Source organism: Trachypithecus francoisi, unplaced genomic scaffold (assembly GCF_009764315.1).
Source record: "Trachypithecus francoisi isolate TF-2019V2 unplaced genomic scaffold, Tfra_2.0 Lachesis_group13, whole genome shotgun sequence".
Taxonomy (NCBI): Eukaryota; Metazoa; Chordata; class Mammalia; order Primates; family Cercopithecidae; genus Trachypithecus; species Trachypithecus francoisi.
The window spans coordinates 78,739,475-78,749,739 of NW_022681458.1; the positions used below are offsets into that span (position 1 = coordinate 78,739,475).

The 10,265-nt window shown below is 37.1% G+C and overlaps 1 long non-coding RNA gene across 1 annotated transcript in view; it reads left to right on the forward strand.

Moving 5' to 3' along the window:
• The window catches only part of LOC117095391, a 73,608-nt gene extending 69,722 nt beyond the window's left edge, over positions 1-3,886 (forward strand). The window contains exon 4 of the long non-coding RNA XR_004441952.1: positions 3,845-3,886. This is a non-coding gene — a long non-coding RNA (uncharacterized LOC117095391). The remainder of the gene's footprint in view (positions 1-3,844) is intronic.
• Positions 3,887-10,265: the final 6,379 nt, after the last annotated feature.

The window sequence follows — 10,265 nt, forward strand, 5'->3', positions numbered from 1 at the left end:
ACCAGAGAGGAAAGAGCCAGAGTGAGACAGAGAGATGCAGAGTCCTCTTTCAGCCTTCAATTGAGTACTGATCAGCACAAGCATGTGAGAAACTGCCCAACATAGGGAATGAAACTAAGCAAAAGTAGCAGAGGGGAAAATCCTTGGAATTCATATAGCGCTGAAATTAGTTCATATTCCCCTGAAGAAAATGCAAAAGCCTCATAATTCATAGGGCATTAAGTGGGGTACATAGAAAGGCATAGCCCTGGTACTGGGGAAAAATTAGCCCTGGACTAAAGGCAGCTCCGATTCCACTTAGCAAAATTCAAAAGTAAGCCTTAACAGAATCAATATGCTTCCAAGGAACCTGCTGAAGTACTGAGCAAAGCTCAAGTATTTATAGCAATAAAAATATATCTAGCTCCCAACAAGATAAAATTCATGTCTGTCATCCAATCAAAACTTACCTGACATGCAAAAAAAAAAAAAAAAAAAACACACCTGACATGCAAAAAAAAAAAAAACCACACACACAGGAAAATACAACTCATGCTGAGGAGAAAAATCAATAAAAAGGAACACACCCAGAAATGACAAAGATGATACATTTAGTATATAAGGACATTAAAAGTTATTATAACTATATTCCATATATTCAAGATAATAGAGGAAAGAGTGCGAATGTTAAGTAGAGATGTTTATGGTATCAAAAAGACAAAATTTCTAGAGACAAAAAGTGCAATACCTGGCAAAAATTTAGCTGGATATAATTAACAGCAGATTAGACAATGCGGAAGAAAAGATTAGGAAATGAACACACAGCAAAAGAAACTATTAAATATGACCAACAGATATCAAATACTGGGAAACAATGAACAGAACAGCAGTGAGCTGTGGGACATAAATATAACTGGAGTCACCAAAATAGGAGGACAGAAAAAATATTTGACAATGTAACAGTCAAAATTTTTCAATTTTGAGAAAATGTACAGACCTACAGACTCTCAAAGCTCTACAAACCTGAAGCACAAGAACCAGGAGCAAAACTATATTGACACATATCACAATTAAATGGTTTATAACAAGTAATAAAAAGAAAATTCTGAAAAGCCACCAAGCAAAAAGACAAATTATATACAAAGGAACAAAAATAAGAATAACAGCAGATTTCTTCCTGAAACAATTCAGTCCAGAAGACAGCAAATGAGTATCTTTGAAGAACTGAAAAAATAAAAGACACATTTCAGTGTAGAATTCTATATGCCATGAAAATACCTTTCAAAAATAAGAGTGAAATAAAGAATTTTCTCTGACAGCGAACACCAAGAAAATTCGTTATGAGTAAGCCTGCATTACCAGGAATATTGAAGAAAGTCTTTAGGCAGAGTGAAAATCATAGCAGGTGAAAATCTGGATAAGTACTAAGAAATAGAAAGCACAAAAGCAGGGTTAATATGTAGGTAAATATGAAAGAGATTGTTTCTTAACTTTTAAATTACATAAAGTAATTCACTGTTAAAAGCAAAATGAATAACAATGTACTCTTGCTTTTATAACATGTGGGAATAAAATGTATGAAAATAGCACAAAGCCTTGGTAGAGAGAAATTGCAGTATCATATTAATTGAGGGTAAATTGTGGTAAGTTAAAGATGCATACTATATACACTACAGCGATTTTTTTTTTAAAAAAAGAAGGAAAGAAAGAAAAAGAAAGGAAAGAAAGAAAGAAAGAAAGAAAGAAAGAAAGAAAGAAAGAAAGAAAGAAATGTAGCTAATAAGCCAGCAAAGGACCTATATGGAAGTATAACAAAACAAACAAACAAAACCCTCAATCCAAAACAAGGGAGAAAATGAGGAAAAATATTTCAAGATTTGAAAGCCATCCAAGGATCATATGAGATTGACTCTTTCCAGGATAGTTTAGAAGGCCTTTTTCCCTTACTTTACAATATCATAATTCTTTTTTCAGCTATAAATTTGTGGTCTATAGTGAAGTCAATAGTCAATAATCAGATTTTAGGACAATAATAAAAAATGGAAAGAACCTTCAATTGCTGCATAGTAAAACATTTGTTCTCAAACTGAAATATATCCTCTGAAAAACTGTTCAAATATCCATGTGTCTGTAGCAAGCTGAACACAGGGCACACTCACAAGAGTACACACCTGATAGAGGACGTAGACATATTCTGGTGGGAGAGTATCAGCTCAAGAAGCCTTTAGTGAGCAACTGCTTATGCTTGCGGCTAAATTCATCCCGCAGGGACGACAGGAGCTCATTTAAGCCTGAGCTGGCCTATGCATTCATTACCAGCTGCAGATAATAATTGAGGATCTGAAGCTTGATTGGAAAGTCAGTATTTTAGTTAATGAGAAAACTTTTCCATAAATCTAAGATGATAAGACACAGGTTAGGGTCAGAAATAAATCAGGCCGGAGTCAGGACACAAATCAGCAAATACAGTCACAATGTCCAGGGGAAAGAAACTAAGGAAACAGTATGGGCTAGTCAGCTGACTTCTTTTCACTTCTTTAACACCTTCACTAATCTTCTCTGAATTTGTCCCTCTTTGGGAATACAGTGGGCCAGTGTGACTGGCTAAGAACAGCTCACTTATTTTGCGGTGCGTGCCAACAGGCCCACCTGTCTGGAGGAATTCTAACAGCTGAATCTCTCCCGATATGCACCAGACCCCCTCAGTAGCAACCACATCAAATGCTCTATCTTACCAGGGACTCTTCTCAGCACTCCGCAGGTTGTTGATGAAACAAAAACCAGAACAACGCAATCTAGTTAATATGGAAGTTACTCTCATGATCCCTGGAACTATTAGTACTATTAGGGGTGTTCTTCACTCTTAAAAAAGACGTAAGAGGCCGAGTGCGGTGGCTCACGCCTGTAATCCCAGCACTCTGGGAGGCCTAGGCGGGTGGATCACGAGGTCAGGAGATCGAGACCATCCTGGCTAACACGGTGAAACTCCGTCTCTACTAAAAATACAAAAAATTAGCCGGGCGAGGTGGCGGGCGCCTGTAGTCCCAGCTACCCAGGAGGCTGAGGCAGGAAAATGGCGTGAACCCGGAAAATGGCGTGAACCCGGGAGGCGGAGCTTGCAGTGAGCTGAGATCCCGCCACTGCACTCCAGCCTGGGAGACAGAGCGAGACTCCGTCTCAAAAACATAAAATAAATTTTAAGAAAAAGACACAAGAAAGCAATGTCCCTCTTATTCCCCTAGCATTGAGAATGAAGTCCACGCCTAGAAAGGGTAGAGCCAAGAGAATTTTGAAGAGCCAGGGTCTTCATTTATCCTGCCTAAAGAGTGCCCTGCCGACTGACTTCTTTTTGTATGCTGTAAGCCATTGGTTCCTGCGCCAGTTGAATAGAATTTATCTGATACCTGCAGCCGAAAGCATTCTAAATGATACAATTTTTCAGGCAATATATTTCACAAACAAATAAAATAAACCTAGGAGGTAAAGTGACTTAACCAAGGCCATAAAGCTAATTAAGAGTGTTGGGGCCAAAGGAACTTCCCCTTCACCCTCTGAAGGTTAACTGCATAATCGACTCACAATAAGGCAGATTAGTAAGAGAAAAGGCTTTACAAATGTATTACTACCAAGTGAATAGGGAGAAAAAGAGTCATTACGCAGTTTCCAGTGGGGTACAGAGACCCACATATCCTACTTCTTAGAGGAAGGGGAAATGGGGATATGTGGATGACTTTAGGGGAATCATAAATGATGTTTAAGGGAAGTCAGTGGTCTGGGGCAAAGTCTGTTGGGACCGTAGAGCGGATAATGGTTTATGCCAAAAGTCTTTCCAGGTGTGTTGATACACTTCTGTCTTCCTTCCTAGGATACGGGTTCAACCAATGAAAACTCAGGGAAGAAACCAGAGGTAATTGTTTTTTTCTTTGGGAAGTCTGGACTTTAACAGATAAGGGAATTTCAGAGAACAATTTTACCTGTGCTTAGAGAGAAATGGTGATGGGGCAGAGGGGACTCCAGAGAGACCTTGAGGCCTCTTCTTCTGTTTGGCATGTACAAAGCATCATATTCTGGGGTATTGGTTTCTGAGTCCCCACAACAGCAAAGTCAGGGCTAGGCTAGCAATCCGTTGTGTACTGAGCAGTTGCAAGCTATACTCCAAGTATTACCATATCAAATATAGGTGCACTCACATATCTGTTATTAATATGTGATCTATAATTATTAATCTATAATTAATATTAATTATATTAATTAATGTTATTAATATTAATCTATAATTAATAATCACTTTTACCCAAAGAAATTAGCATCACCACTACTTCCTGAGTCATTTGTTTTACCTGACTTTCTAAGACTGACTTTATTCAGATAATCTTTATAATATAGTCTTTATAATATGCACTTGCAAGTGTGATATTCAAAATATTCAGCAGTTGAGATGGCAGAAAACCCATACAATCAAGAATGAATACTGGCTGTACTGCAAGGACAGGGTTCTACAGGCCCTTGTTTGCCAGCCCTTACTCTTTCAATTGCTGGAACAGGGGGATGTCTTGGGATCCCCAGAAAGAGAATAGGTGCCAGGAAAGTTCACTGTGGGGGAAAGTTGTTCAATATCTTAAAAAACTAGTTTGACTGGCCACTGCATGCCGAATGGCTCTCAGTGCTGCATTTCATACAATGTAGTACTTAATAATCTTGGGTGTGTTTGTCTCATCCTCTCCTCCACATAGACTATAAATTATTTGGGAACAGGATAAGATCTCACATTGTCAGATTTGCTCTGTATTACCAATAATACTTAGTGCCTAGGAGTTCAATAATTAATGAATAATCAAATATTAATGAAAATAACCAAAATACTAAAATAGGCACGAAAAAATATCCCATTCTCTAGTCTCATTATGCATCCTACTAATGTTTATTAAGGGACACTAAGTCCCAGGCAGAGAACTGGGTTTTAGAGATAAGGAGGAAAATAGTTATAGAACCTCATGAAAACTGTAAGATTTACGTTTTAAAGGACTCAGATCTTGTCTAAGAATTTTGAAAAAACAGCTGGTATGTATGAGAGCAAAGGCCCAGAAACACAGAGAAGGGCCTTTGGAAAGTACAAATTTTAGAAAGCTGAGGGTTCCTAAGTCGTCGTGTTCTGTCTCTCTTCAAGGTCACTAAGCTTCCCATCAGGAAACTAATGATTTCCTCATCACCATCTTTGTTCTTTCTGTAGTATTTGACACTAGTGACCACCACCTTGGTATTATTCTTCCTACATCTCTAACCACTTCACTGATGCTTTTATTGGCTCCTCTTCCCTTTCTAGGCCTGAGAAAAGGACATGGTTCTCAGAAATTTATTGTAAGTCCCTTACCTTGTGGATACAGTCTCTCCTTTGAAGACCCAACCACCACTCCAACGGCAATTATCAGAGCTGGCAGTTGGCTTCCAAATCTCAAATCTTCATTGTTCTCTTCCCCTCTAACTAGTCTATACACCCCTTCAGCAACTCCAAACTAACTCTCTGCCTGACTAACCCACTTCTGGTCATGACACCACCACCCTTCATGTTATCCTGTTTTGTACCCGGAAATCACATTTGATTCTCGTCTCACTCCCTCATCAGCCTAGCAAAGTGGAACACACCTGAGATCTGGAGTCAGGAAGACCTGAGTTCAAATCTAGTCACCAGTTACTAGCCAGGTGAACCTGGGTATGGTCATTAACACTGCAGCTCCAAATCCATCAATTATTCAGTGGTGACAACATTTCCCAGCTATGGGAATTAAAGAAAAACATGTGTATAAAATATCTGATATGTAGCAGGTGTTTCCCTTAAACTTCTCCATAAAATTAATTGTTCTACATAAATGGCACTGCCTACATCTTTCAAATCTACATCAAATATTTGTTTTAAATTTTTCTCAGTGGAGATATTTCACCTCACTGAGCCTTAAAGAATTTTGTTTGGGCTCATCTCATAGCATTAACCCCATTTTGAAATTGTTGGTACTTAACATCACAAGCTGAATTTTTGGGATTTTTCAAATTTGCTCTGCCCAGTATGGTAACTATTCAAATTTAAATTTGTGACTATTCAAATGTAAATGTAAATTAACTAAAATTAAACTTTATTTGAAACTAAATTAGTCAGTTACACTGGCCACATTTCAGGTGCTCAATAACTACATGTGGCTAGTAGCTACTATAACATAGTATACTAATGAATGTTACCAAGAATTATAGAATATTTCTTATCATCTAGATGTTTAACTTCCCTGGGGGCCGAAACTGTATCTCTGTATATTATTTATTTTTGTATCCTCTGTCATCCATTGTACTTGGTGGGTGCTTTAAAAAGTACATATTTTACAAATAAGTAAATGAATAGATATCCAAAAGGTGCTTCTTAATATCTCTGATATTATGCACTATTGATTCTGAGTCAATAACTACATTGTGTTTATATTCTTCTGAAGAGGATCACGGCACAGCCTCCTCAGTTACCTGCCCAACACATCTCTCCAATGCAGATTTAGCCTCACCAGGCTGGTTCTAAGACTTTTTGAAGAAGAATGGAAAGAAAGAAAGTAAACACAACACAAAATATTCAAGAGTAGGTGGGGAACATTTAGAGGGCAGCAGTTTAGAGCTTGCTCAAGTATGTAAGGGTAATACACTGTTAAAAAAGAAAACTGGGCATTTTAACAAATATTGCAAGTACTTATATGCCACTTTCCTCGTGTGGAAGAAATAGAAGTAAAGACTTGAGGCACTGGGATTGTTCATTATCACATGGACTTTGTTTTCTTAACTATTAATATAATGCTCTTATAGGACTGAAACCATATTGATCATGATTTTGTAAGTATTATAATTACATATCACCATATTGTAATATTTTTTCTTCATTTGCAAAGATTTTCTATTATATGACTTCTATTTCACATAATAGTACATTTGCTCACAGTGGCCTTTTCATAATAAAAAAAAAGTCTAGAATTATATTGGACAAAAATATATGATGTACCCCAAAAATGTATACAACTACCCCCAAAATATATACAACTACTATGTACCCACAAAAATCTAAAATTTAAATTTAAAAATTTGAATAAAAATAGATGACTTTTTCATTTTCACACTGTGGTTATTCATAGACAATCCTAAGAACCAATGTAAAGTCATATAAACATCCACAACATGATATTGGTTAACACTGGCCTTCAGAATTTCCAGAAAAGGAATAGACTCCTCTCACAGCAGGCTGAGACAGGTGCATTCTCTAAGAGGGGCAGGTTTGTTACATATGTATACATGTCCCATGTTGGTGTGCTGCACCCATTAACTCGTCATTTACATTAGGTATACAGCCCCTTGACTCCTTCTGACATTAATGGGCATCCCACAGCCAGATCTTTGTGCCCTGCCATGAGAATTTACCCAACTGTAAAATTACATTCTACATAGTTTCATGTGGGAAGATGACGCATGTCACTCCTGGAAACCATCACATGTTCCCTATAAATTATTTGGCTAAGCAGCTCTTGCCATGGGTAGTCAGTTTTAGCCTTAAAATTTTTTTACCTTTACCTCAACTGCCTAAGAATGGCAAAGAAAGGTATTTTCACTGTTGCACAATCTATAATAGGAAGTCCAAGAAAACACTGAATTACTGTTGCCTCAAGTTTTTTTTTTTTTTTTTTTTTTTTTGGTAGTAAGAGACTTGCCATATTATTTTACCTGATACAAAGTCAATCATTAGCAAGTACTTTGACAGCCTCTAACTGAACAGGTTACTGGGCCAGATATGTTAAATGCTCCTTATGAGAGCATAAATATTTTACATAGTTAATTCCTCTTTATTTGGCTTTTTCACTTAGGTTTAGGATGATGCTAATCAATCATATGGTTTTCACAATCAATTTTCAATTAATGCAGTATAGCTTCAATTAAAATACTTTCTTAAAATTTTCATTCTCCAATCATTGTGACAGGACACCTGTGTTCTTTCCACCAACTACTGCCAGTAACTAGTTGTATGACTCAGTTAACTTTTTAGATGTATATTTCTCTGCAACTACAAAATAAATATAGTACTAAATTATTTCACAAGTTTCCTGGAAGAATTTAACAAGATAATGTATAAGAAAGTACCTAACACAAGATCTAGTAGATGGTAAGTGTAGTAGACATTGATTAAGTTTTAATTCAGCACATATTCAATATGTATAGCGAAAATCTACCAGTCAAATTCATCTTATTCCTTCTCAAATTCCACTACCTTTCACCTTCACAATTAGTATTTGTAAGTATTCTACTATTCTCTCGACGCTTTCCTTTGTTCGTTTGGTTGTATATTCATTACAATTTTGACATACATAAGACGACATTTCTTTTTTTATATATGCTTTAAGTTCTAGGGTACATGTGCACAACATGCAGGTTTGTTACATATGTATACATGTCCCATGTTGGTGTGCTGCACCCATTAACTCGTCATTTACATTAGGTATATCTCCTAATGCTATCCCTCCCCCCTACCCCCACCCCATGACAGGCCCTGGTGTGGGATAATCCCCACCCTGTGTCTAAGTGTTCTCATTGTTCAATTCCCACCTATGAGTGAGAACATGCAGTGTTTGGTTTTCTGTTCTTGGCGATAGTTTGCTGAGAACGATGGTTTCCAGCTGCATCCATGTCCCTACAAAGGACATGAACTCATCCTTTTTTTATAGCTGCATAGTATTCCATGGTATATATGTGCCACATTTTCTTAATCCTGTCTGTCATTGATGGACATTGGGGTTGATTCCAAGTCTTTGCTATTGTAAATAGTGCCGCATTAAACATATGTATGCATGTGTCTTTATAGTAGCATGATTTATAATCTTTTGGGTATATACCCAGTAATGGGATGGCTGGGTCAAATGGTATTTCTAGTTCTAGATCCTTGAGGAATCGCCACACTGTCTCTTCCACAATGGTTGAACTAGTTTACAGTCCCACCAACAGTGTAAAAGTGTTCCTAATTCTCCACATCCTCTCCAGCACCTGTTGTTTCCTGACTTTTTAATGATCGCCATTCTAACTGGTGTGAGATGGTATCTCATTGTGGTTTTGATTTGCATTTCTCTGATGGCCAGTGATGATGAGCATTTTTTCATGTGTCTGTTGGCTGCATAAATGTCTTCTTTTGAGAAGTGTCTGTTCATATCCTTTGCCCACTTTTTGATCTGGTTGTTTGTTTTTTTCTTGTAAATTTGTTTGAGTTCTTTGTAGGTTCTGAATATTAGCCCTTTGCCAGATGAGTAGATTGCAAAAATTTTCTCCCATTCTGTAGGTTGTTTGTTCACCCTGATGGTAGTTTCTTTTGCTGTGCAGAAGCTCTTTAGTTTAATTAGATCCCATTTGTCAAGTTTGGCTTTTGTTGCCATTGCTTTTGGTGTTTTAGTCATGAAGTCCTTGCCCATGCCTATGTCCTGAATGGTATTGCCTAGGTTTTTCTTCTAGGTTTTTTATGGTTTTAGGTCTAACATTTAAGTCTTTAATCCATCTTGAATTAATTTTTGTATGAGGTGTAAGGAAGGAATCTAGTTTCAGCTTTCTACATATGGCTAGCCAGTTTTCCCAGCACCATTTATTAAATAGGGAATCCTTTCCCCATTTCTCGTTTTTGTCAGGTTTGTCAAAGATGAGATGGTTGTAGATGTGTGGTATTATTTCTGAGGGCTCTGTTCTGTTCTATTGGTCATATCTCTGTTTTGGTACCAGTACCATGCTGTTTTGGTTACTGTAGCCTTGTAGTATAGTTTGAAGTCAAGTAGTGTGATGCCTCCAGCTTTGTTCTTTTGACTTAGGATTGTCTTGGCAATGTGGGCTCTTTTTTGGTTCCATATGAACTTTAAAGTAGTTTTTTTCCAATTTTGTGAAGAAAGTCATTGGTAACTTGATGGGGATGGCATTGAATCTATAAATTACCTTGGGCAGTATGGCCATTTTCACAATATTGATTCTTCCTATCCATGAGCATGGAATATTCTTCCCTTTGTTTGTGTCCTCTTTTATTTCATTGAGCAGTGGTTTGTAGTTCTCCTTGAAGAGGTCCTTCACATCCCTTATTTCTACAGAAAACATTAAACATAAAAGCTAAGATTTGACATCTTATCAGCTTTTGGAAAAATTGTGAAATTCATTTAACTATCTCCGTGTCCACAATGAATAAACTTAAAGTGAACAGTGGTGAGATGTCAGAAAAGTGACCTCTCAGGAAAAAGGCAGAGATGTAT